This window comes from Armigeres subalbatus, chromosome 1 (assembly GCF_024139115.2).
Source record: "Armigeres subalbatus isolate Guangzhou_Male chromosome 1, GZ_Asu_2, whole genome shotgun sequence".
Taxonomy (NCBI): domain Eukaryota; kingdom Metazoa; phylum Arthropoda; class Insecta; order Diptera; family Culicidae; genus Armigeres; species Armigeres subalbatus.
Window position 1 is genome coordinate 175,435,233 of NC_085139.1, and position 24,950 is coordinate 175,460,182.

At 40.9% G+C, this 24,950-nt stretch overlaps 1 protein-coding gene and 1 long non-coding RNA gene across 2 annotated transcripts in view; one reads left to right on the top strand and one right to left on the bottom strand.

Moving 5' to 3' along the window:
* LOC134205552 (J domain-containing protein) overlaps positions 1-24,950 on the top strand; it is a 173,755-nt gene that overhangs the window by 49,471 nt on the left and 99,334 nt on the right. The gene's annotated exons all lie outside the window — the stretch shown is intronic.
* LOC134208686 (uncharacterized) lies at positions 21,461-24,119 on the bottom strand. Its single transcript, XR_009978691.1, has 4 exons — positions 23,999-24,119; positions 23,472-23,930; positions 22,821-23,133; positions 21,461-21,575 (listed from the first exon to the last, which is right to left on the bottom strand). It is a non-coding gene; the product is annotated as an uncharacterized LOC134208686 (long non-coding RNA).

Here is a 24,950-nt window from a genome sequence, read left to right on the forward strand (position 1 = left end):
AAACGGGTCTCCGCCACTCCTCTCTCACCCCTCAACCTGTTTATATACCCGAGCAAAGCTTGAGAGCAAATCGATAACTAATTTTGTTGTTGTGAAATCGCCTTATTTTGATAACTCCGGTTGATATCCTTTTGGTCGTTTTAACGATTAAAAGATCAAAAGCTACAGCAGAAAAATCTTACTGTGACATCAAATCGAAAACTATTCCTGCTATTGATGAGAGCAAATCGATAACTAATTTTGATATTGGTTCCGATAACAAAATAAGTACACAGTTTGATATCAGATCATACAATTTAGAAATCAACAGCAAAATGAGATCAAAACATGTAATCAGTCATGATGATTCATATTTGAAAACAAATCATGATTTCAAATTGATATCAATATCAAAATATGTTTTCTATATGCTCTCATTATGTTTTCAGACGATGCTCGGGTATATATTTAAATTATAGTCATAATGAACATATTTCTATGTACTGTAGCTCAAACTTTGGGATAAATCAGCAGTTACGTTCCGATTTCATATCCCTCCGCGATTATCACTGCACTTCACTTCTTCTCACAGCGTAATAAAAAAAAAGTGTTTAAACATTTTCCGCGCAGAAGCCACCCAGAAATATTCGTGGAATGCTTATCGAACATCACTTTTTATTAGTGAAAGGTATTAGCTTATCAAACTTTATTATTTATTAGTTTTATTAGTCACTCTTTTAAAGTTAAAACTTAATTTTTATCACGATTTTTGCCCGAAAGAAAAATCTACTAACAAATTGATCGCAGAGCTAATGTAAACACCCGCACCGATAGCAGCAAGCTAATAATTAGGGTGGCTCAAAAAAATAATTTTGCTTGGCTACGATCATTTGATTCTGTTCCATATTCTGTGAGTCATCCGATTGTTTGGCCTGGTTTGGATTGGCCGTTTTAGGTTTGTATGGGGTGAAAATGGTGAATTTTGGTGAATTTCATTATATTGACTGTGGCGCTTCCATATTGATCGCTGGCAATAGAAGAGCCTATATTTAGGGGGGTAATATTCAGAGTTGTTCATATAACTAAAACGTGCAGTGCAACATAGTACCCTAAATTTGTACTGCTATCTTTCACTTTTTCCCCATATTGTTTATCAATGCTTTGTACTAACCTTGAATGGTCGTTTTAAATTTATTTAAATTTTCCAAATTGCCAACATCTAGCCGTGTCGTTTTCGTGGAAAATTAATCCCTTTTTCTCTGTCCGTGTCACGATTCTCGTTCTCCAGTCCTCGACGCGGAGACACCGGATTACCCATCCGAATAGCAAAAATTTCTTACGCGAACCTTCTCTACGACTGAAATGAATAAACATCTATTGGTGAAAGCGCAAGCTCGACCGGGCGCTGATGCTGGCACGTGCTTCTTTTGGCAAGCTTAGAGCAAACGAGACTAAGTGTGCAATACTTTCATTTCGGTCGCATAACGCTTCCGACGACCACCACATCATCGTGAAGCGGAAACGAAACTTTGAAAGCAAGCAGACATCGGGAAAGTTGTGCTTTCCGGCTCCATTTTTCGTGACAGCCACGCTTCCTTAATGGAATGAATATGTTTGTGTGTGCCGAATTCATGGTTTTACCATTTACCCGAAAATCGATTTCCAGAATCAATTGGGCAAAACTAAAAAGAGAAGTGTGAATTCATTTTCTTGATTAATTTAAACCATATGAGAATGAAGAGTGGGTGGCATTCTTTTAAGCCAACCAAAATAATAAAATTTGTTTTATTTTATTAACTTTATTAACATTCTTCAGGATAAACTACAGATACTCTGTTAATTGATGTAAAAGTAATAACAATATCATTGAATTCATTACCAAAATATATGCGCCGTATACGTGTAAATAGTGCTTATGAATGAATTATCTCTCAAGACTGTCTAGTAACGACTTTATGGTGAACAGCTTTATGTCAATTTCCACATTCGCTACAATCGCAGAAAAGAAAAATCATGTGCATGTCAGTGATGAGTAGAATAACAAATAACTTGATCCTGCACATGTTTCAACGTGTGTAATGATTCAAATTTTGAAATTCAAGCACATCAAAACACTTCCAAATCATTTTATCACAGAAAAAGCACTTTACTTACATTATCTACTGTTTTGACTCATGAATAAATTCAAAAGCTCACGACTTTGTTAGTACATGCAACAAGACTATATAAATGTAGCATTTGATTTCATTTCACGAACCTGGCATTAATCATAATAGGAAAAACTGGTGTTGCAAGCGCTGCTGTTGAACCTAGAATAAGAGAACCATCATTATTAATTTAAGACTCGCACTTTGATGCTGCATAAAATTGGCTTACGAAACTTTTGCAATTTGTTGCAGCAGAAGTTACATCGGTTGGCTTGGGTTTCTACAGAATCGATCGGATACAAAATCCGGTTTCACCCACAGCAACTCTCAGCGCGGAACTACTACGTATTATGACGTATGTTGTTAATCGACGTTCGTAGAAAATATTATTTTTAATTTGTTACAAAACATATTTTCATTAAGGACATCGTTGGAAAAGTATAAGACGATTGTAGCCAGTATGGCACCCGTCCGCGAACGGGTCCCCCTCCCCTCTCCAACCACCAACATTCGAATGTTACGAATAGCGTCGAACAAAAGCTCAATATTTTAAATTACCAACCTGTTCATAGTTTATGAAATTACTTCCCATAATAATGAACATATTTATTCATATGATCCTTTGTACTTGGGCTCAAACTTGGGTTTACCTCAGCAGTTTCGTGCCAATTTAAAATCCCTCTGGGATTATCATTGTACCCCACGTCTTCGCACAACGTAATTTAATATAAGTTTTCAAACACTTTTTCGTACAGGAGTAACCCGAAATGTTGATGAGTTGCTTATCAACCTTTTTTAATCAGGCGCTTGTTTGAAGTAAAAACTTTAAACTAATAACGATTATTTCCCGAAAAAATACTGAGAAATTTATTGCAGGGCGAATGTAAACAACGGTACTGGTAGCAGCCTATCATATTATGATGTAAGGCTTTGCTATGGAAGTCGTTTTTCTTTATTTTACTACTAAATTGACCGACCGAGTTGAATAATCTTGACAGGAAACGAAAGATGTCCTTCCTCAAGGATACCACAGAGTCAAGAAACCAATGATAGCAATATTATTTTGTTAAAACTTTATCGTATTACAGCTGGTGAATTTCGAATTTATGGGTAAAATAGCCGTTTCGAAGCACAAAAGCCAGTCGGGGATACCTGTCGGTTTCCTACTTTTCCCATTTCACAAGAATCGATTCACATGAGACCTGTGCATTTTCCACCTCGGCTATCATCCTTCTATTCTATTGTCGGTGCGAAAAGAAGGTATCTGACATCGAAAAAGTAAGAACAACTTTTCAATGGAGGAAATTTCCAACGATCAATTGTCTGTTTTTGGGCTCTCATCCCTTTGACAGGAGAAATTCAAATATCAAGCGTGAAGCGGAGAAACAGAAAGTCAAGTACCTTGCAAGGCGACCCGTCTCCTTATGGATTATAACACAGCACAAGATGAGGGATGAATAAATTGAGTTTCGACGTTGATTTTTGAGTGGAGCATTATCCCGTTCAAAATATAAGACACGTTGGTGTTGTTTCTAAGTTGAGGGGAAGTTTCATGCAAAAGATCGTGTCTAAATGTGTTAATTAGACTAAATTTCCTCGTTTTTGTTTTTATTGTTCACAAAAAATAACGTTAGAAACCCTTTTCAAGCTTAGCAGGTCCAGGAAAGCGGAAAAGGAAATCAATTTTGATATTATTGAAGGTAAGCAGCAGCGATGTAAATAGAACCGTAGTGTTGATGACCCAAATGTATTGCTGCTCTGATAATATGTCGACCCAAATTTTGATCAATAAACAAAATCACCACAGGCCTCACAGATTATATACACAACACCTAGCATTAGACAACGGACAGAACTAGTAGACCAATACTGATTTTATTTCGAATAAGATAACATTCCCAATCCCAGGGTGAGGTACAGCTGATGCGATACAGCGTATTATTTCTCAGTAGTATTGGAATTCTTCCTACATGACCACTCACAACTTTGCAGCGCAATCGATCAATTAGTTTACTGCCCCTATTCGCTTAACATTCACATGCTTGTTGTCTCCAAGTTGAGGAGTTTTGCTGTTAAAGTTTTCAAACTCGTTTTACATGGAGAAATACAAAAAAATCTAAAAAATAATAAATACCTAGTGATTTTTTTCTGAAGCTTTGATATAATACTCTTTTGGCCTTTCTCGTATACGTTGGCTCCAAAAACAAACTTTTTATAGAGAGCTTGGAGACCCATAGTATTATATACCAATCGATTCAGTTCGACGAATTGATGTGATGCCTGTATTTTGTAATGTTTTGTTAACCTTCTGTCTGTGCTCAAAAAAACTTACGTTGTCTGTGCTCTGGGGTCAAATTGACCCCAAATTGAAATTGCTATAACTTTTTTAATGTTTGGCCAATTTTGGATTTTTGGGGCTGCTTCGAAAGATAATTTAATCATCTTTCAGGTCGTTACAAAATATTAACTATTGGTGGGCGGGAACATCGCGGGGAGGAGTTTTAGTGAACAAGGGTATAAAACCAGTGATTTTTCATGATTATTTTACTTATATCCGAAAATCCTACCCATTTTGAACTGCACCTTTTTTAAAAAGGTTATGCAGGAAGGCATGTGCTCTGGCATGAGGCGTTGATAAGTTTAGAACTCAGCCGCCAGGTGGTGGTATATTTGAATTCATTATTTTGGACTACTTAAGATATTCCGATATATAGAATTCTCCTCAGTGTAAATATTCTTATCGCACAAATTCAAAAATTGGAAGACGTACTCATTATATTGAGCACAGCTTTGTAGCTCTAGACATCCTGAACAATGTTGCCGAATACAACTTGAGTGTAGGTATGAGGGATCTCAAGCTAAAGCAATATTTCATATATGTAAGAATATTGCAAGTCCGCTAGCGCCGCCTATTTGTAAATTTCCTAATTATTCATTTCGTCACATGACAGTCCATTCCCACCAGACGAACTTTATTGAAGACGTCATCTTTACAAATTTCAAATGTGTGCGATAAGAATATTTACAATGAGGAAAATTCCATATATCGGAATTACTTGAGTAGTCTAAAGTAATGAATTCAAATATACCGCCACCTAGCGACCAAGCTCTAAACTAATCAATGCCTCATATCAAAGCACACGCCTTCCTGCATAACCTTTTTGAAAAGGTGCAGTTCAAAATGGGTAGGATTCTCAGATATAAGTAAAATAAGCATGAAACATCACTATTTTTGTAGCCTTTTTACGAAAACCCCTCCCCGCGATGTACCCGCCCACCTATAGTCAATCTTTGGTAACGACCTGAAAGATGATTAAATTATCTTTCGAAACAGCCCCAAAAATCCAAAATTGGCCAAGCATTAAAAAGTTATAGCATTTCAATTTGGGGTCAATTTGACCCCAGAGCACAGACAACGTAAGTTTTTTGAAAAAAGTACACTGTAGCGCATATTTTCAAGATTTTTGAAGTGAATTTGCACCTAGGAGACAGATCTCGGCGAGATTTATCAAACTACCAAAAATTAGGAGAATCCGTTGAAAATTAAAAAAATGGCAGCCACTCAAAGTGGCCTGGGGTCATATTGACCCCAGAGCACAGACAAAAGGTTAAAAACATTACCCATTGCTTTTTTTAAGCAATGGAGGGGGAATCTGCTCAACAGACATCCTGGGTTGTACGTCCAGGAAGTGCGGGGCTAGGGACCACCTCCAACAGCAAACGAGGGAGGCAGGACTACATCCCCGACCCGCTAAACCGTTTCCATTGCCGCCAAGCCCATCGTCCCTTCGGTACCACCAGCAAGTAATACTTTAAAGGGGGGCCAGTGCACAACGCACCCTCGGTTAGCTGCGTGTCCTTGCAGCATCGAACATCGTGACTCGCTTTTTTAGAAGAACACCATGGTATCGTGCCAGCGCATTGCCGGCTTTCCAGGTGGCCTTACCACGCCCTATGTCGTCGGAAGTCGACTTCGCGCCTGCTTCCCTCTGCACGGCTGGTATCAAGAATAATGATGCCACGTGTTCCCCAAATTGACCTTTATGCGATAGGGCCTATTCGCCAACACACAGAGGGACTTGCCAAAGCGGTGCCTACGCTTGTCCCAGCCTTAACAAGAACCCCTTTCCACCCTCGGGCTCGGAACCCGCCCGGTTGACCCACGCCGCGAAAGCGACGATACCATGTTGTTCTTCGCGCAGCAACTTGTTCGATAAAAGGGTCGAGTTCGACCACAGGGCACCGGTATGACCCATAAAGCCGACTCCGATCCCTTGAACCAACTCTTATTTGCGTCTGAACTAGCCATTTCTCGAGTCCACGTGCCACCTTCTGTGTAGCTCCGAGACGATTTGGACGATAGCCGATAAAACGGCGTTCCAGCCAACTTCATTTTTACACACCCTCTGGACTAGGTTGTCCGGGGTAGTGTCCAGATTACATGTGGCAAGCATGTAGTCACGCTTTGTGCGAAAACGCGGGCACACGAACAGCACGTGTTCCGCCGCTTCCTCTAAACCTGCGCACACCGAATCGGGCGAGGCCGACTGTCCGAACCGGTGTCTTCTTCTTCTTCTTCTTACTGGCATTACATCCCCACTCTGGGACAGAGCCGCCTCGCAGCTTAGTGTTCATTAAGCACTTCCACAGTTATTAACTGCGAGGTTTCTAAGCCAGGTTACCATTTTTGCATTCGTATATCATGAGGCTAACACGATGATACTTTTATGCCCAGGGAAGTCGAGACAATTTCCTATCCGAAAATTGTCTAGACCGGCACCGGGAATCGAACCCAGCCACCCTCAGCATGGTCTTGCTTTGTAGCCGCGCGTCTTACCGCACGGCTAAGGAGGGCCCCGAACCGGTGTAGATACTGTCTAAAGCAACCATGGCCTGTGAGGACCCGGGTCAGATGGAAAGTGATTTCCCCATGGCGCCTCTTGACTCACGTACCTATCTTCGGTATCAACCTATGCGTCCGTCTACCCTTAGTGGAACTGTCTCAGGCACGCTACAATTTGACAATTGAGACCAACCTGACAGTCCTACGGATTCCTTTCGTGCCGCGCATTTCGAAGCACTCTATGTTTTCACCGATAACGATTTTAATAGGCATCATACCGGTGATGTCGCAAAGTGCATCGTGCGACACGGTACGGTACGCGCTCGCAACTCTTAGGCACATGGGCCTATACGTACTTTCTAACTTCGTTCTATAGCAGTTAATACGCAGGGCCGTGCCCCAAGCTGGCCCCCATACCTCAGTATGGACAGAGCGACACTAGCCAGAAGCTTGCGCTTGCTGGCATAAACCGCAGAGCTGTTGGACATCATCCGGGACAATGCCGCTATAGCTGTGGAGGCACGCTTGCAGGCGTAATTGACGTGGCTACCAAAGGTGAACTTATCGTCGATCATTACCCCCAAGAGTTTGAAAAAGCTTTCAAGGGGGACCGCGCAGTTGCTTGCCCTTATCACCGCTTGTTGCTCTGACTTTCGGTTGTTAACAACAACCACCTCAGTCTTGTGGTGAACCAGTTCTAAATTCCTGGAACTCGTCCACTCCTCCACAATTGCGATCGAGTGGGCTGCAGTCCACTCCACGAAGAGATCAATTGCGGAACCCCTGAGGTTATGTCAACGCACTTCCGACCCCCCTCCGTGGCGTATACCAGTACTCGATTCTGGGAGTAGCTTCCGAGAATCCGCATCCTCCGTGCGTATCCACAACCTGTTGAGGATGATCTTCTCGAGCACCTTCCCCGCCGTGTCAAGCAGGCATATTGGTCTATATGCCGACGGATCCCCCGGTGGTTTTCCCGCCTTTGGCAATAGGATCCTTCTCTGCTTTTTACATGCTTCAGGGAAGACTCCCTCGTCCAGGCATCTCTGCATGACAGATCTAAACATCTCGGAAACCTCAGCAATGACCGCTTCGATGGCCAGGTACGGAATACCATCCGGTCCTGGTGCCTTACCTACACTAAGGGACTGTGCAATCCCCGCAAGTTCCACCACGGTTACTTTTCCCTCGTCGGCCACTCTGGCCCCTGACAGATCCACAAAGTGAGGCCAGGGAGTTGCGTCATGACGTGGGAAGAGCCCCGCGATGATCCTCTCCAGCATTTTTGGAGATCGCTCAGTGGGGGTCATCGCCCCACGTGTCTTGACCATTTCGACCCTATAGGCGTCACCCCATGGATTCGCGTTGGCACTTTGACACAGGCCCTCGAAGCAGGCTTTTTCAGTCTTCAGAGGGGCTCTAGCAGCCACGTACGCCACCCGAAGTTTAACACGCTCCTCTTCTGTGCGTGGTCGCTGCATCCACTTCATTGCCCATAGGCAGGCACGGCGCAGGTTCGCAATTGCTTGAGTCCACCAGTATGCCGGTAGCATTCCATTCCTAGGGTGGACTTTCCTAGGCATGGTAGCATTGTGCTCGCGGCGGAGCGCTTCCTTAAACACCTCGTCGTCGAAGTACGATGTCTTCGACATACGAGAGCTAGGCCTCGCCCCTTCTTCCGTCCACTGAATGCTGGTCGTATAGCCGATAATGTACCGAACCGCCAGGTGGTCGCTGCGAGTGTACCCCTCATCTATCCTCCAGTTCGAACTACTCGTTTGGCCAGGGCTCCAGAACGTAACGTCGATAATCGACTCGGCCCCGTTCCAGCTGTAGGTACTTTTGGTACCGACATTGGTCAAGTCCACATCCAACATGGGCAGTGATTCCAGCAGAATCTGCCCCCGTTGATTCGTGGAACGGCTTCCCCATTCCACGGCCCAAGCGTTAAAACCCCCCGCTATCACCACCAGCCTACGCCCCATCAAGTCAGCCGTCAAATAATCCAGCATACGACCGAACTGCTCGATCGACCATCGAGGAGGCGCATAGCAGCTGCAAAAGAAGACCCCGTTGACTTTGGCAATGACGAAGCCCTCGTGTGTCGAAGACACCAACTCTTGGACTGGGTATTTCCCCATAGCCCATATCGCCGCCATTTTAGACCCATCAGTGACCCAATTACCGTTCTTGGCAGGTGCCCGGTGAGGATCCGCAATGATGGCGATATCCGTCCCCCATTCAGCAACTGTCTGACACAACAGTTGCTGGGCTGCATCACAGTGGTTCAGGTTTAGCTGCCGATCTTAACACGTCTTGGACAATTAAAAATTATAATTCGCGATTTCATCAATTTCACGTTTTGATTTTATAGAATTTTGTTTTTTACCTTTTCTATTCAATAAAACAATTTCTTTAATCTATTTTTTTTTCGATTTTTCAACATGTTCCTATTTAAAAAAAATCCTATTGCAATTTTTAAATTTTTCAGAGTTATCGCCTTCTAATAAATATGGTTAGTTGTGGAAAAATACTAAATTATAAATATTTCACTCTTCAAAGCTATACTAGCAAAAACAACGGAGGAACGAAATATTACCCAATTTTTTTTTATAAATGTTTAGAAATTCAAAAATCAACATCGTCATTTATTCCACATTTGAACATGCATTAAAGTTTATATTATTGATCGAGATAAAAAGTGTTTTCAAAATCTAAACAACTGAAAAACATGAAAAAATGATTATAATTATAGTCAAAGTTTTTTTTTTGCTTTTTTATGAGAGAGAAGGAGAATGTTTGTCCAGTTTGTCCGAAAAAAAAACGTTTTGGAAATCTCGGAAAATTACATTCGGCGGAGAGAAAAAAAAACGCGTGCCGTTTGTTCCATGAATCGAATTCACACATATCTATATTTCATTTTACACAATTTCATAGAGGATATAATTCGCAATACAAACAAAGATTATTGGATTCTGTACCTTAGAAGTAAAGCACTAATCAGACGAGGCGCGATTTTTTTGTCGCGCGAACATAATACGCTCAGGATTATCAACATGATTCCTCCTTGGTAGGTATTCATCCATATCCAGAGGGATGATTCTAATCTTTCTTACGTCACGTCGGAAGATACCCGCACCAGTTTTCACCGACACGACTCGAATGCGTCCATCTGGCCCTGGAAAGGTTTCGACAATCCTGCCCACAGGCCATTGCTTAGGCTTCGAGTTGTCATCCACTAGAAGAACAAAATTTCCCACAGAAACGTTCCTTGAAGTTCGTTGCCATTTGACCATGCGTTGCAATGTTAGTACATACTCCTTCTGCCATCGCATTCGAAATTCCTGGGACAGTCGTTGAATGAACTCCCACCGCGACATCGACGATATGCTATGCTCCAAGTGATTAATTTCAGGTACCATTGTTAGGGGCCTTCCGATGAGCAGATGGGCAGGAGTAAGTGGCTGTGAATCTACTGGGTTATTGGTTATCGGAGTGATAGGTCTTGAATTCATGGTTGCTGCTACGTGTGCTGTTAGCGTTGACAATTCCTCAAATGTAAAAATGTAGGACATCTTAATTTTGTTCAAGTGTTGTTTGGCTATTTTGATAGCAGATTCCCATAACCCTCCATGATGGGGTGAACGAGCAGGGATGAAGCTCCATTCCACACCCTTATCGGTCATAAAGTCGGTCACTTCGTCGTTGTGCATAGTGGATCTCAAGTGATCGTACATTTCTCGAAGATGTTTTGAAGCCGCGCGAAATGTTGTCGCATTGTCTGAGTACATTTTTGCAGGTAAACCATAACGACTGGAAAACCGTGTGAAAGCGGCCAGGAAACAAGCTGTCGAAAGCTCAGACACAGCTTCCATGTGTACCGCTTTTGTTGCAAAGCAAACAAATAGCGCAATATATCCCTTGCTTTGCTTTGCACCTCTCGTTCTTCGTCCGACAATACTTATCGGACCAGCATAGTCTACACCGGTTATGGCGAAGGGTGGATTAGGCTTCACACGATCGGAAGGTAGCTGCCCCATTTGCTGATGCGGTAATATTGGCTTGGCACGGGCACATGTCACACATTGACGGTATACCTTCTTTGCTGCACTCGCGCCACGAATGATCCAAAACCGCCTGCGTGACACAGCCAATAGCATTTGTGGCCCACAATGGTGATGAACTACGTGGTCGTGTCTTAACAAATAAGATGTAAGTATTGAATTGCGAGGCATTAACATTGGGTGTTGAACTTCGTAGTTGAGACCTGCCTCTTGCAGTCTTCCGCCCACCCTGAGCACTCCTACTTCGTCCAAAAATGGCTTTAGTTGATACAAGCAGCTGCTCAAACTAACTTCACTTCGGCGTCGAAGGCAATCTAATTCCTTTACAAAGTGTTGCTGCTGGACGTGGCGAATGATAGTCTCTATCAAGCTCAGTAGGTAGTAAACGGAATGATGAGCGATTGTCGGGAAAACGAAAGCGAAGAATACGAGCAGTAACCCGAAGAAGTTTCGTTAGATTGGGATAATATCGAGCCATTATCTCGTCAAGAAAAGAGTTCTCATAAAAGTTGACAAGAGTAATCGCATTCGCTCTTTGCTCTCTAGCGATATGTTGTTGGTCATGGTTGCTCAGTACAGGAAAGACTCTGAAATCGGTATAATCATGGTCTAAGCTCCAAGAGGGACCAGTCCACCACAATGTATTGTATTTGATTTGCTCTGCAGAAGCACCGCGCGAAATAATATCTGCTGGGTTTTGTTGGACAGAATGCTGCGCTTTGTGGGCTGAAGGATCTTGACGTGTTGAACGCTGAACAGGAATTTGTCACTGCACGGCTACCAGTAGATTCCGAGTGTCTTGATAGTGCTCGGTTCGTTGAGGTCAATGGGACCATTCACCTCTCGATCTTCTTCTGGAATTTCTTCGATGACTTCTGCGGAGTTTGATGCCCATTTCCGCAGATGGAAACCATCGGCAGAAAAAATGTTGCATAATTCTTGTCGGAGTCTTTCAGCTTCTTCACTAGTTTCAGCGCCTATTAAAACATCGTCGACATAAAATCCCCTTATAGCTCTGCCAACAGAAATTGGGTATTGATTTCGATGCGAAAGAAGGAGTTCCTGTACACATTTTGTCGCCAAGTACGATGCACTTTTGGTACCATAAGTAACGGTATTCAAACAGTACTCCTGAACCTGCTCATCCTTTGTCCAACGCCATAGAATTCGAATATTATTCCGATCTTCGTCGCTGACCTGCACCATCCTATACATCTGCTTCACATCTCCTGCTAGCACAACGGAAGGGAATTGAAACCGCAACAGTATATTCATCAAGGAGTCCTGTAATACTGGCCCAGCCATTAGGATGTCATTGAGTGACTTTCCATTGCTGGTTTTAGCAGAAGCATCGAAGACAATTCGGCACTTTGTTGTAGAGTTGTCCTCCTTAATGACACGATGGTGTGGAAGAAAAACACATTCATTGGACGCTACAGTAGTAGCGCGGCTCATGTGACCGAGATCAATGTATTCTCGCATGAACGCATGATATTGTTGTTGCAGTTCAATACAACGTCCTAGTTTTCGCTCAATGTGGAACATTCTCTTCTCAGCTATGGAAGGTGAACGATGAACCGACCCGAACTATCACGAGTCATGTGATTCGCAAAATGCTCTTCACATCGCATCTCTTCTTCACTAAGGGGAAGGGCTTCACATCGCATCTCTTCTTCACTAAGGGCCGTGTATTAGAATATTCTTCGATTTCCCAAAATTTTTGCAATTGCTCGGATAGTATGTCGGTAGGAGCTACCAGTAAGCACGATGGAATATTGGAGTCTGATTGTTGAATATTGTCTTTGTATCCACCAGATACAACCCATCCGAGTTTTGTGTTTTGGAGCACAGGAAGGGAATCATCTGAACCGAGGTGAATAGTTCCTGGTTCTAGCAGCTGGAAAAACAGCTTATTCCCAAGCAGCATGCTTATTTTCCCTGGATGGTGGAATTGGGGGTCGGCTAACTGGATCGATTGAGGAATAGGCCATTCCTCGATGTTAATGTGCTTGAGTGGAAGCTCTGAGGTAAGTCGCTTCAACACAATGCATGGCACTACGTTCCGATAACTGGAGCAACGTGATGTGAATGATACTAAAGTTCCACGATCGGTAGTTGACAATCCCAGCTGGTCGCACAGCTCTTCGGTGATGTAGCTTGTGTGAGAAGCACAATCCAGTACTGCACGACAAATGTGTGGTCGACCAAGTTTGTCGAAGACATGAACGGTGGCGGTGAGAAGTATCACATTTGTATCTGTTAAGTCATTTGCCAGATTGAGGGGTGATATCAGTATTTGTGATGTCGCAGACGAAGTAGTAGAAGCAGCATCTTCGATTGTCCTATCTGTAGTCGACGGCAAAGCTGGTGGTTGGAAGGCTTCATGAAGACGAGTATGATGAGCAAGATTACATTTTCGACAATTTCCGGATTGACAAGGTTCACCAGGATGTTTCCTGAGGCAGTTCTCACACAGTTTCTGCCTTTGTATGAAACAAAGTCGATCATTGGGGCTTGCATGCAGAAACTTACCGCACTGATACAACTGATGTGGTGACTTTGTGCAGAAGCTGCATGTTGGTGGCGAGGTAGAGTGCCTCATAGCAACGAGAGCTGTTGAGTGTTGGTCTTCTATTGGTGAACGTCTTGCTTGTTGATGGGAAGAACGCAGGTTTTTTTATGCGAGTTGGTTGCGCGGTCTTTAATGCACAACTCTGTGCATCGATGAAACTAAGAAGCCTTTCCAAAGTGATATCTTCATCTCTCATTTCTGTCGTTCTCTGGCACCACAATTGCTTGCTTTCGCTGTCTAATTTATCAACAATTATGTGTATGAGCCATATGTCTCTTCCCTCTTGATTCATGGCCTCCAGTGCTCGAATTGCCTCATCGGACACGTCATGTAGAGAGCGTAGACCAGCAGCAGATGATATAGTCAAAGACGGTTGACTTAGGAACCGTTGGATGTGTTGAGTGGCGATTTCGAGGGGTTTGTTATACCTACTTTTAAGTTTCTCTAGAGCGGGAATATAATTGGCATCCTCTATTCGAAGATGTGATAGCAAGCCAGCAGCTTCACCGGATAGATTTGTCTTGAGGAAGTAGAGCTTCTGACTGTCTGACAATCCTACATTTCTGTGCACAGCACTATCGAACAGATCGTAAAACGAAGGCCATTCAAGAATATTTCCGTTGAAGCTAGGGAGGTTCATGCGAGGAAGTTTAACATCAGTGTGTGGCATAGAAGTAGTTGCGACGGTCGTTGTACTGCCACTTGAGCCCATATTAGACATGTTGAAGCTTTGTGATATCAAGCGAATGAATTCTGTTTGTTGTTGGGCCAATTGATTGATAGCATTGGCGCCATCTTGTGTTGCTATATCCTAACTACGAGACGATGAACCGACAAATCTTATCCGAAGCTTCAAAAGGGTGCTCTTTATCGTGACGAAGCTCTCTTCGAAGATTGATTGATGCTGTAGAATATAATCTATTTCATCATCTTTACCTCCATACGTTTATGGTCCAAGAGATATGAGGTCCATATTTTAAAAAGGTTTTCGAAGTCAGTTACGACATCGACATTGTTTAAAATTTTTACTTTTCAACAGTTTTTGGACTTGTTTCGCTGCTCGTTCCAACCGCGCGTCGAGCGATTTTCTTTCACGAAGTAGCTTATCCATAATAGCTGGATAACTTCAGTCCGGCCGTCACTAACAACGGGAATATGTGTTCAGTGGTGATATTCCAACCTCACTCTGGTACTAGTTATAGCGAATCCACGACACAGAAAAGAAAGACGGATTTACGCGTATTTCAAGTCACTGACGGACGGATCCGGTTTCAAAGGACCATATGTTTGTCCAGAGCCCAAAAAAAAAAACGTTTTGGAAATCTCGGAAAATTACTTTCGGCGGAGAGAAAGAAAACCGTTTGTTCCAAGAATCGAGTTCACACATGTCTATATTTCATTTTACACAATTTCATAGAGGATATAATTCGCAATACAAACAAATATTGCGGGGCCCTCCTTAGCCGTGCGGTAAGACGCGCGGCTACAAAGCAAGACCATGCTGAGGGTGGCTGGGTTCGATTCCCGGTGTCGGTCTAGGCAATTTTCGGATTGGAAATTGTCTCAACTTCCCTGGGCATAAAAGTATCATCGTGCTAGCCTCATGATATACGAATGCAAAAATGGTAACCTGGCTTAGAAACCTCGCAGTTAATAACTGTGGGAGTGCTTAATGAACACTAAGCTGCGAGGCGGCTTTGTCCCAGTGTGGGGATGTAATGCCAATAAGAAGAAGAAGAAGACAAACAAATATTGGTGGATTCTGTACCTTATAAATAAAACACTAATCAGACGAGGCGCGATTTTGTTTGTCACGCGAACAGAAAATGTGGGGTTTGAGTAAGCTACCCTTAATACACCGTTTGTCATGATGAAAAATATTTGTCAAGTCAGCCTGAAATCCATGTCGATTTTTAATCAGTAAAGCCCCAAACGCAATACAACGGAACGGCGACAGAAACGGAAAATTTGACAGTTAGCCCATATATTTTCTGTCCAATTTGCCGTTTCCGTCGCCGTTCCGTTGTATTGCGTTTGGGGCTTAAGCCGGATAAAGTTGACAAATATTTGTCAACATAACAAACAGTGGTCTGCGGGCTTAAGCAGTAAGCCATGGCTCGGCCTCTTCTTGCCAGATCTCCGTGGCGTGCACACGTACCCACGGAGAGCTGCGGTCATCGCATTTTGCTCCGGCCATTTGGGGCCACACATGTGGCGTCTTCATCGATTTAGCTGTCGTCGGCGGAAAGTAAAACTTTGTGGCAACATTCGTTGGATTTGTTTCTGTTCTTCTTCTTATTATTTGGCTCTACTTTCCAGCTGGAACTTGGCCTGCTTTTGAACTGCCTGAACTGAACTCAGTTATTAATTGAAAGCTTTTCTATGCCCGCCGTTGCATGAGTATGTATCTCATGTGGCAAGTACAATGGATACACTATGCCCAAGGAGTCGTGAGTGTTTTCAACCCGAAAACATCCTAGACCAGACCGAGAATCGAACTCGCCATCTCCGGATTGGCAATCCTAGGCTTTTGCTCGCAAGGCTAATTGGAGACCCCGTATGATTCTGTTATTAATTGGAATTATGCAAAGGAGGGTTGATCTGAGATGCATATTCAGTAAACTGAATCTTTAGACGACGACAAAAAGTTGCCCTTTGGTTGCTGAACCACAATTGGGCATCGGAAGGAGATGATGCAATAAATTTGTTCGAATAGATGGAATGGGTTTCCATTGAAAATGCTTCCAACGCCTTCGCGCTGCTGTGTCCGCTCTGCATAAAATGTTGTTCGAAATGAGGATTAGATCCACATCTGCTTGATTTTGATGTCTGTGCTTGGGATGCATGTACGCGATTTACCTATTTCTAAACTTTTTAGCTACACGCAACCGGCGGATGTTAGGTTTTCTAACAATTCTGTATAAGAATCTACCGTTACCTGTAAAACAACTGGACATATGCGAAAGCTTTTCGAACAATATTTGTTTGAGAGCTTACATTTTTTGAATAAGAATTGAACAATTTCGCATATGCCCAGTTCTATAACAGGTTTTGTTAGAATCTTATACAAAATTGTTAGAAAATCTAACAACCACCGGTTGGGTGTAGTATCGATAATAAATAGTAAAAATAATAGTTTTCAGATAAATACAAAGAAGCGTTGACTCATCCTTGGTCGAATGGTCCGAAAAAATGGAAATCCATCGAGAAATAGCTGACGTTCAAAGTTCGTCATATTTTCGTGACGGTCTCCGATTTTCGCATAACTTGATAACTTTGTGATTAAAGTGTACTCCAATATAGAAAAGACAGACATAGTTCTATGTTAAAAAAAATCGACAAAAATCAAGTAATGCGAATCGGAGCAGTTTAGTCAAGTCATGTAGCAATGAAATTTAGTACCTGCAACAAGCTATTTTAGAAAAAAAAAAGATGATGTAGAAGTGACGTTATCATGACAAGTGTTACAGTTCCACCGTCCGAGCCTTTACTGATTGTGCCGACTCATATTCTTTTTTTGGCGTTGCTGTGCTGGCTGCTTATATAGTTAGCATATAGAACCACCATCACGGTGGTGTAGTCCTATGTATTAACAAACAACCACAAACTTGTAACAAATCCCTAGTCACTCAACGGGAATTTAACATCACTCGATTTATTGCCATGCTTTAGCATGTCTGCTCGACTGAAAATTCCACTCAATAAGCACTACATTATCCTACCAACGCACAAACGAGTACATTTCAGGCAATCATATTTCTTCGAAACCATAAACCATGATCAACAGAATGCACAATCTGTGAATAACGAAGAAGTATGCGAAAAACCACTTTGAGAACGTTCTTCCTCCCTCTCGGGACTGCGCATCCTTGCCAGACTGTAGTGCTTGCAGTTTTGCCACTTCCTTTGGGATTGAGCTGCCCATGGAATGCAATGGCGGCGGTGGTCAGGGTACCAATATACCCGAACCACAAGGTTGCATCCTGCAGCAGGATTTATGCAAATGCCACCTTAATGCTTGAATACGTAATGAGAGCATGAGCGAAATCTGAAGCACAGACCACGGATGGTTCTTGAGCTCAATGTGAAAATTGATCCAAACGGGAATAAGTACAGTTCGCAAGAGAAAATCAATCGGTTCGATGGTTGGATGAAGGCTACTGAATAAATAACTTTGAATACCCACCGAATGATTGGATGATGGGTGTGCCAATGTAATATTCTGCCAATGAACAAATTGCAGACGTCCTCAGTAATTATCGTCGTTAATCCAACACAATTTTAAAACCAAGGTTAAGCGAATAAAATTATTCAGTTGCTTAAACAATAGAAGCATATACTCGTTAAATTGATACTGAATTGCTAATTGATTGAATAATAAATAGATTGAACGATCGAGCCTTAAGATGAGACTAACGAATTCGCTCAGCATACTTTTAAGCCAGGTTTCAACAATAGGCTGAGATAAACACTCATCAAATTTGGTAATCAGTTTTATATTTGTTGAATATTGCAGGATTTCCTATCTGGTGGTTTATTCAGACATATATTTGGTTCAGGATGGAATTTATAACCTTTATTGCCTCAACTACGGCAAAATTCATGAAATCAAATCCAATCACGCTACACGCGACACACATGTTCGAATGTGGGATACCTCAAATACGTGCATCATTTTTGAAATAGTTTCCAGGGAAGAAACCATTCCCAAGCATTCCCGAATACAAATCTCTTCGTCGTGATTTTTCTGCCACCAGGCAATAAAACCAACGATGATTTGCCTTTTGAAATCACCTTCCCAATGAGGATGGGTTTCAGTAGGATTAGCACAACCAGGTGGTAGGATAGTTTTGCCGCTGCAATGGTTACCATCATTGATGTCAAGCTGTATGTGGGTCTCCGGTGAGTAATGTAAAGGGTAAAAAATTCAGGTCACATCCAGAGGGAGAGACTAAGACCATCCATTTATTGCGCACATTTGCACATTCACACAGAAAAAGATCAATACTCGAGCACGTGGATGGGACAGAAGTACCTGTTGGTGGTCAGCGCTCTCGATATTGAAACCGTACATCATCGTCATCCCTTGGGAACAGGGAAACTGTTCAGGATATGTCACTGTGGTTAATTCATTTGGAATTCTTTTGTCTGTGGGCAGCTACACAATTGGTGGTTAAATGGCAAGAGTTGCAAATGAGATCTGGGTTGATTCAATCATACAACGAGGCCATCTAGAAGAGTCTACGTATGACCATTTCCTTCCTTATGCTCATGTGTACATTTGTACTAGGTACATGAACTCTGAACGGTTAAATGGAAACTGTTCGTGCTAATACCCTGCATGATGATTTAATGTTTCCAGTCAGTTTCTAATAAATAGACTAATAGATATTAATGACCTCCGTAACATTTTCTACACCGCATATGAGATCAAACGCCGGCAACAGTTTCCATACACAACATACGGCAGAAAACCCCACGAGCAAAAGTTATCTTTCGCCCGGAAGATAATAATGAAAATTAAATTGTCGTTTTATTACCTACAACGTTGCTCTTTACCCCAAAGAGATATAAAGTAACTTTATGGACATCAACATGAAATGACATTCAAACCACCACAACCACACTGCACTGGTCCTGCAATGCACATACCAACAGCAACATTTTCTCGTTAGGACTGAGGAAAAATTCCGAACTATCCACCCAGAGCAGGACTTATCTTTACTTTACGCCTGTTCATGTAACATGAAAATTTATAGATTGTACATCGTAAAGGGATTACCTAACTGCAAACAACTTTTAGATTCAAAACTCTTTGAAGATAAGTATATTACACAAGTATTGAACCCTTTCTTCTTCCCAAAGGTGTACTAAAAAGGACACGTCAGTTGTAACAGAACAGCCAGTCAGCCCTGCAGGAATCCAGGATGGTGGTAGAGTTCACTGTAGAATAACTCTATGAGACACCAATTTCTCATTCGAAGTTTACAGTTTTTTTTTCTCATTTCCCATTCCCCGAGTGAGCCGACGGGCTTCGTCCAGCACATTTGAAATGGGAAAAGCTAGGTCTTTAGCACATCGTTATTAATGATTTCCCACCATCCTTGTGGAGCCATATCCCTTCATGTTTCTTGCTGGGTTCTATGTGCATGAAAAGCACATAAGTTTTGGAGACTATTTTTGGTTTCCACAAGGGAGAATGGTAAGGGATATATCAACACTATAATTATGATGCTGATATACATATTTATATGTGTTTGTTGCTAAATTATTCTTTCATATGTATTTGTATATTCGTGTAAAGAGGTTAGGTCTTCAAATTTCATAAACTCTTTTTTTGCTGAAAATTCTCATGTCGTTGAGATAATTGTATAAGTTTGTTGATAGTTAATTAAATACAAAGACAATAATGGGTAAAATTTTATCGAAGTGATGTCGATTTTTATTAACAGGTATGATAAAACACTAGGCCAGGAGTGTTGCAAAGTTATTCATACTCAAATAACAAAAGTTTCAGAACAAAACAGAGTTAAATTAATTCATTCAGATTAACCCTTGAAGGCGCAAGGCGATTTTTTAAGAAATCATCGACAATATTTTTAACGTAAACAACCATTAAAATCACTAACATTAAACGTATTTTCGGTTTTTTGTTTTAAAACAACATTTCGCATTAAAGGATGCACATTCTGAAATTAATTTTTATTCACCTTTTAGTACAAGAAAGCGGAGCATCGCCTTCTTGTACTCGTTGGGTCACTATTGATAATCATTTACAGCAGTTTATGAACTGAAATTAATTTACAACAGCTGGAACTTATTTTATTCACATAAGCGTTTACTTAACCCTTAAAGGTGTAAGGCGATTTTTTTAGAAATCGTCGAAAATATTTTTAACGTAAACAACCATTAAAATGATTAACATTAAACACATTTTCGGTTTTTTTAACAACATTGCGAATTTAAGGGTTAATGTATGTTTTCGGATGCCGAAAAATATTAGATGGCTAAAGTGTGGAGTGAATAATCAATCGAGAAGTGAGAGGTGAACATTATAAGTGAGAAAAGAAAAGTCAGAAGCTAGATATCTCACTTTTTTTCGTATTCATTAGGATGCAGAATATTTGTAAAATTCGGGTTTATGAGTCTGGTTTATAGGTCAGTAAATAGAAATGCGCGTTTTTGGTTGGGGTTTAATAAGCGCGAAGAATGACCGCGACATCATTTGTAGTGGAGGTGGTTCGGTTGTGGGCACCCTTACGTATCTTTTGACAGAAAGTAGATACTGTTATTCTGACATCTGTCATTCATTTGCTATCTAAACACGATGTTTTGTGTAGAATACCGAACTAGATAGACACCTCTACTTTGAACAATGGTCAACTTTTTTTTTTCTACATAAAAATAAACACGAAAATTTTGTTTGACCTCTTTGAAAGTGTCATAAAATGGCGTGATTTAATGGAAAAGTGAGTTCTAATGCGTATTCACACGGTAAATTTAGTCTATTTTGTGGTTCAATAACGATTGCAATCTAAATTTCAGCTCGAAATTTTGTTTCATCACTTTCCTGAAACGCTGCTAAATTCGGTTGTGGGCATCTTCATTCACTGAGGAAAAATTCTGTATACATTGTATGTGTGGACTATATAGATATTTGCAATAGCCTCAATCCAATACATTTTATGTGTATAAGTTATGAAACAATTATAAGTGTTACTCATAAAACATACTAATGATGACAGATATGTTCCATAATACAAGATATTATTTTTGATTATTGTTCTTATTGAGAGTTCTTCGCATTTGTAATGAGATGAATTACCCATCATTATTGAAAATAAAACGAATAAAATTTGATTTTTACTTTGTTTATTCAATACGGAGATTCAGCAGCGACAAGGAAGCGTAATTGTAAACATCTTCTTTAAACACACAAAAAGTCGTACACGGATGTCATTATCCAGTACCTGTGGTGTGTGTGTGTGTGTCATCCTCTACCCCTCACCCAGCTGGGGGTGTTGATCAAGTAGTACTACGAATAATTTGATCATATCTCATGCTCCGTAATGGTGCCCTTATTGTTATGAAGACTAGTACTACAAAAAGGATTCACTTCTGAAGAAAGAAAATTTCTTCAGAATGTGTAGGGAATGGGATGTACTAGTTGTTCATAACAGGTACAGCAAAACTTCACAAGGACGCCCTTATTCGTACTAACTACTCAGGGAATAGAAGGTCGAGAAGAGCCACCGCTGCTAACTAAAGCGTGAACCGGATACCTGGGACTCCCACAATATCCGCGGCAATAGCAGCAAACGATGCCCTGTACGTATTTAGTGTTTATTATCAAATTTTCAAATTTATATAGCAACAAAAGAGAGAAAGGAAATAATTGGAAATTGCTCACTAGTTTTAGTTTTGGACACGACTCAACTACGCATAGTTGTTAATAGAATTAATTATAAAATATCAATAATGAGAAAACTATAATAAAATTAGCTATTAAAAAACCCGAATGAAAATTTAAAAACAGATTTTAACTAAAACGTTATTTAGCATAAATGCATGACGTCTTGAATAACTGACGTGAAAGTCGGCTTGAGTATGAGGTACCGTACCCATTCAGTAGAAGATTTTTGAGGAAAAATGATCAATTGAGGACCAGTGATGAACTTTGTATTATCTTAAAAATCACTCTAACAAAGATTAAAAAAAAAATCAATTGAGGACCAATGATTAGACCAAGGATACGACAGTTAAAAGGCACAGTCAAAAAAGATAGCAACAGAGAATTTAAAATAATATTGGGTTGATCTCACCAAATGCATATCATGCTCCGATGTTTTCATACATCCTTCGGGAAAAATTACTGATCAACTAAATCCATAGCACCAGAAACCCTGCTGGAAACCGGGTTAATATTGCTGAAGAAGATGCGCCATCGTTTGGTTCAAAGGCAGCAGTTTTGATGACTACGATTCAATTTTGCACTTCATTTGATCCGAGCTGAATTGGGATGGCAGCAGCTTTCTCAATGTCCGGTTTCGATAGTAGAGATCCGACAGTAGGCAGACGGCAAACATATACGTACACGCTTTTGGATGCGGTAACCTTGAGGGCCACATCTTCGCGATTTATTGAATTGTGACGTTGTATTCTGCAGTTTTATTTCTCAAACCTTAGATCTCCGACTTGAGCCCATTATCCAGTACCTGTGGTGTCCCATCAAATTCGTTATAGAGAAACAAGGAAACTTATCTATTCGAGTAACGTACTGCCTCTCCAACAATCTATCATGCCGCTCTCGTTTTGATCCAACCTAGTATTTGCTTCCGACTGTACACTCCGTTGAACTTCCACAGTTGAAATATCTCCATGTAGGAAACGGCCGAGGGAATTGCAGCCATCTGGACCTTTCGATTCTATTCGTCTGTAGTTTGTTATTAAATCGCAGAGGAGTATGAGTTGTGTCGAGAGTGTTGCAATTCCTTGAGAAAAACAGCTGTAGCTCTGATAAATTTGTACCTAAAATGAAAAAAAAAAATGATTTGAATATGTTTTTTTGGTTTCTATCATAACTGTAGGGTACTAGAGAGTATCGGTTTTCACCACTTTAAATTCTATTTTGGCAACCCCCGAACATCTGATTTTCAAGACTAATCTATCAGCTTTAAGTGTAAAAACCTGAGTAGAATACTCTCTGTCGGAGCCAACAGAATCCACGAACAGTTTCTAATTAAAATGTAAAAGGCAAAAGTGGGCAAATCAGAAATAATGGCCATAACCAATACAGTTACCCTACAACAAATTTTCGTGAAAATAAAATTCTCATTCCATGTAAACACGGCATGTTTCAACTTTACCTGTCATTCCTTGATCTGATCCACCACCATAATCTTCGCCGGGAGCAAACATATCACCCGAATGCTTGTTTTCGGCACAATAATCAACTCGAGGAGTAACTCTTTTACTTCGACCAAATCCAGCTTTTCGTAGTTCCTTCCGTATATTCGATATTCGACACCGATGAAAGAACATTTGAGCGAATCCCCGTCGTGCCGGAGGTATAATATTTTTCATTATTTCCTGAAAGCGGCAGGGAGAAATCTCGAGGTCGGAAGGTCACTTAGAAACGGGGTCGGAACTGGAGGCTGCAACCTTTCCATGTGTAGAAGATCTTCAGGATGTTGCGACACAATTTTATTTACGCAATTTGTTCCGTTGGGACTGGCCTTCAGTAATTGCGTTCGAAGCGCTTCTAAACGTTTGGCGTCCTTTTGTTAAAAATGATCACGGAAAACGCACATCTGATGGAGAGAGGTCTAGAAACGGGTAAATAAATGTTAACCTATAACTCGTTTGTAAACAAAATGTTCAATAGTTTACTTACCCGGATAATGTTAATATCGCGTATAATTTTCTTTGCTCTCAATTAAAACTAAAAATCAGCGTTGCGAGCACGAAATGAACCGACACTTCCTCAGCGAGCTGCTCAGCCTCGCCATTTTTTTCACATTCAGACGGTTACTTGTGGTTACTTTCTATATTGACGCAAGTGAAGATAAATATAAGCAATAGTAATGAAGTTTATATGTGGGATATTATGGATTTTTGCTATTACTTCCCACACATATTTTAGATATGGAGCATTGTTATTGAACATTATTTACCGTCATTAGGCGTATGTGTGATGTTTTAAAATCCATGAGGTGCACATAAAATTTATAGTTGATGCTTTCTGCTTATTTTATGTGTATCAACTCATGTAATAAAATATTGATTTTTTCGTAGTGTTGGTTCGGTTATGGGCACCCTCTTTTTATTGACAAATCGTTCAATATCACTGAGTTTATCAACAAACTTATTTTTATGCTGTTTTTGTGCATTTTATTGGAACTATTCAGTCATAATTTATTATAACAGGTAACAAGTTTGATTATATATTAATTTTTTGGGCGCATCTAACCATTGTATATGCGCTTTTTGGAACAAGCGTTGACCGATTTACACGCAACAAGTTGCATTCGACGGGGCATTCAGTCTTATTGTTTGCCATTTAAAGTTAGACTTTTTAGACATTACCTTCCGAAGTTGTTGACGATAAATTAAAAAAAATATGTTTTGCCTGCGATGTATATAAATGAATGCAATATATGTATATTGATGGAAAAAGTTAAATCCAACTTCCTAAAGTACTATTTTTGACCTTTCTTAAGGGATTGTTTTCGTTACCCTCTTCCAGGGTTGGTTCGCTCTGAGGAGTATTCAAGAGAAGGTGTAAAAACTTCTCTTTTCTCGCTCGTTATCCGAGTGTATTGTGCAGAAATACACTTTATCTTTGT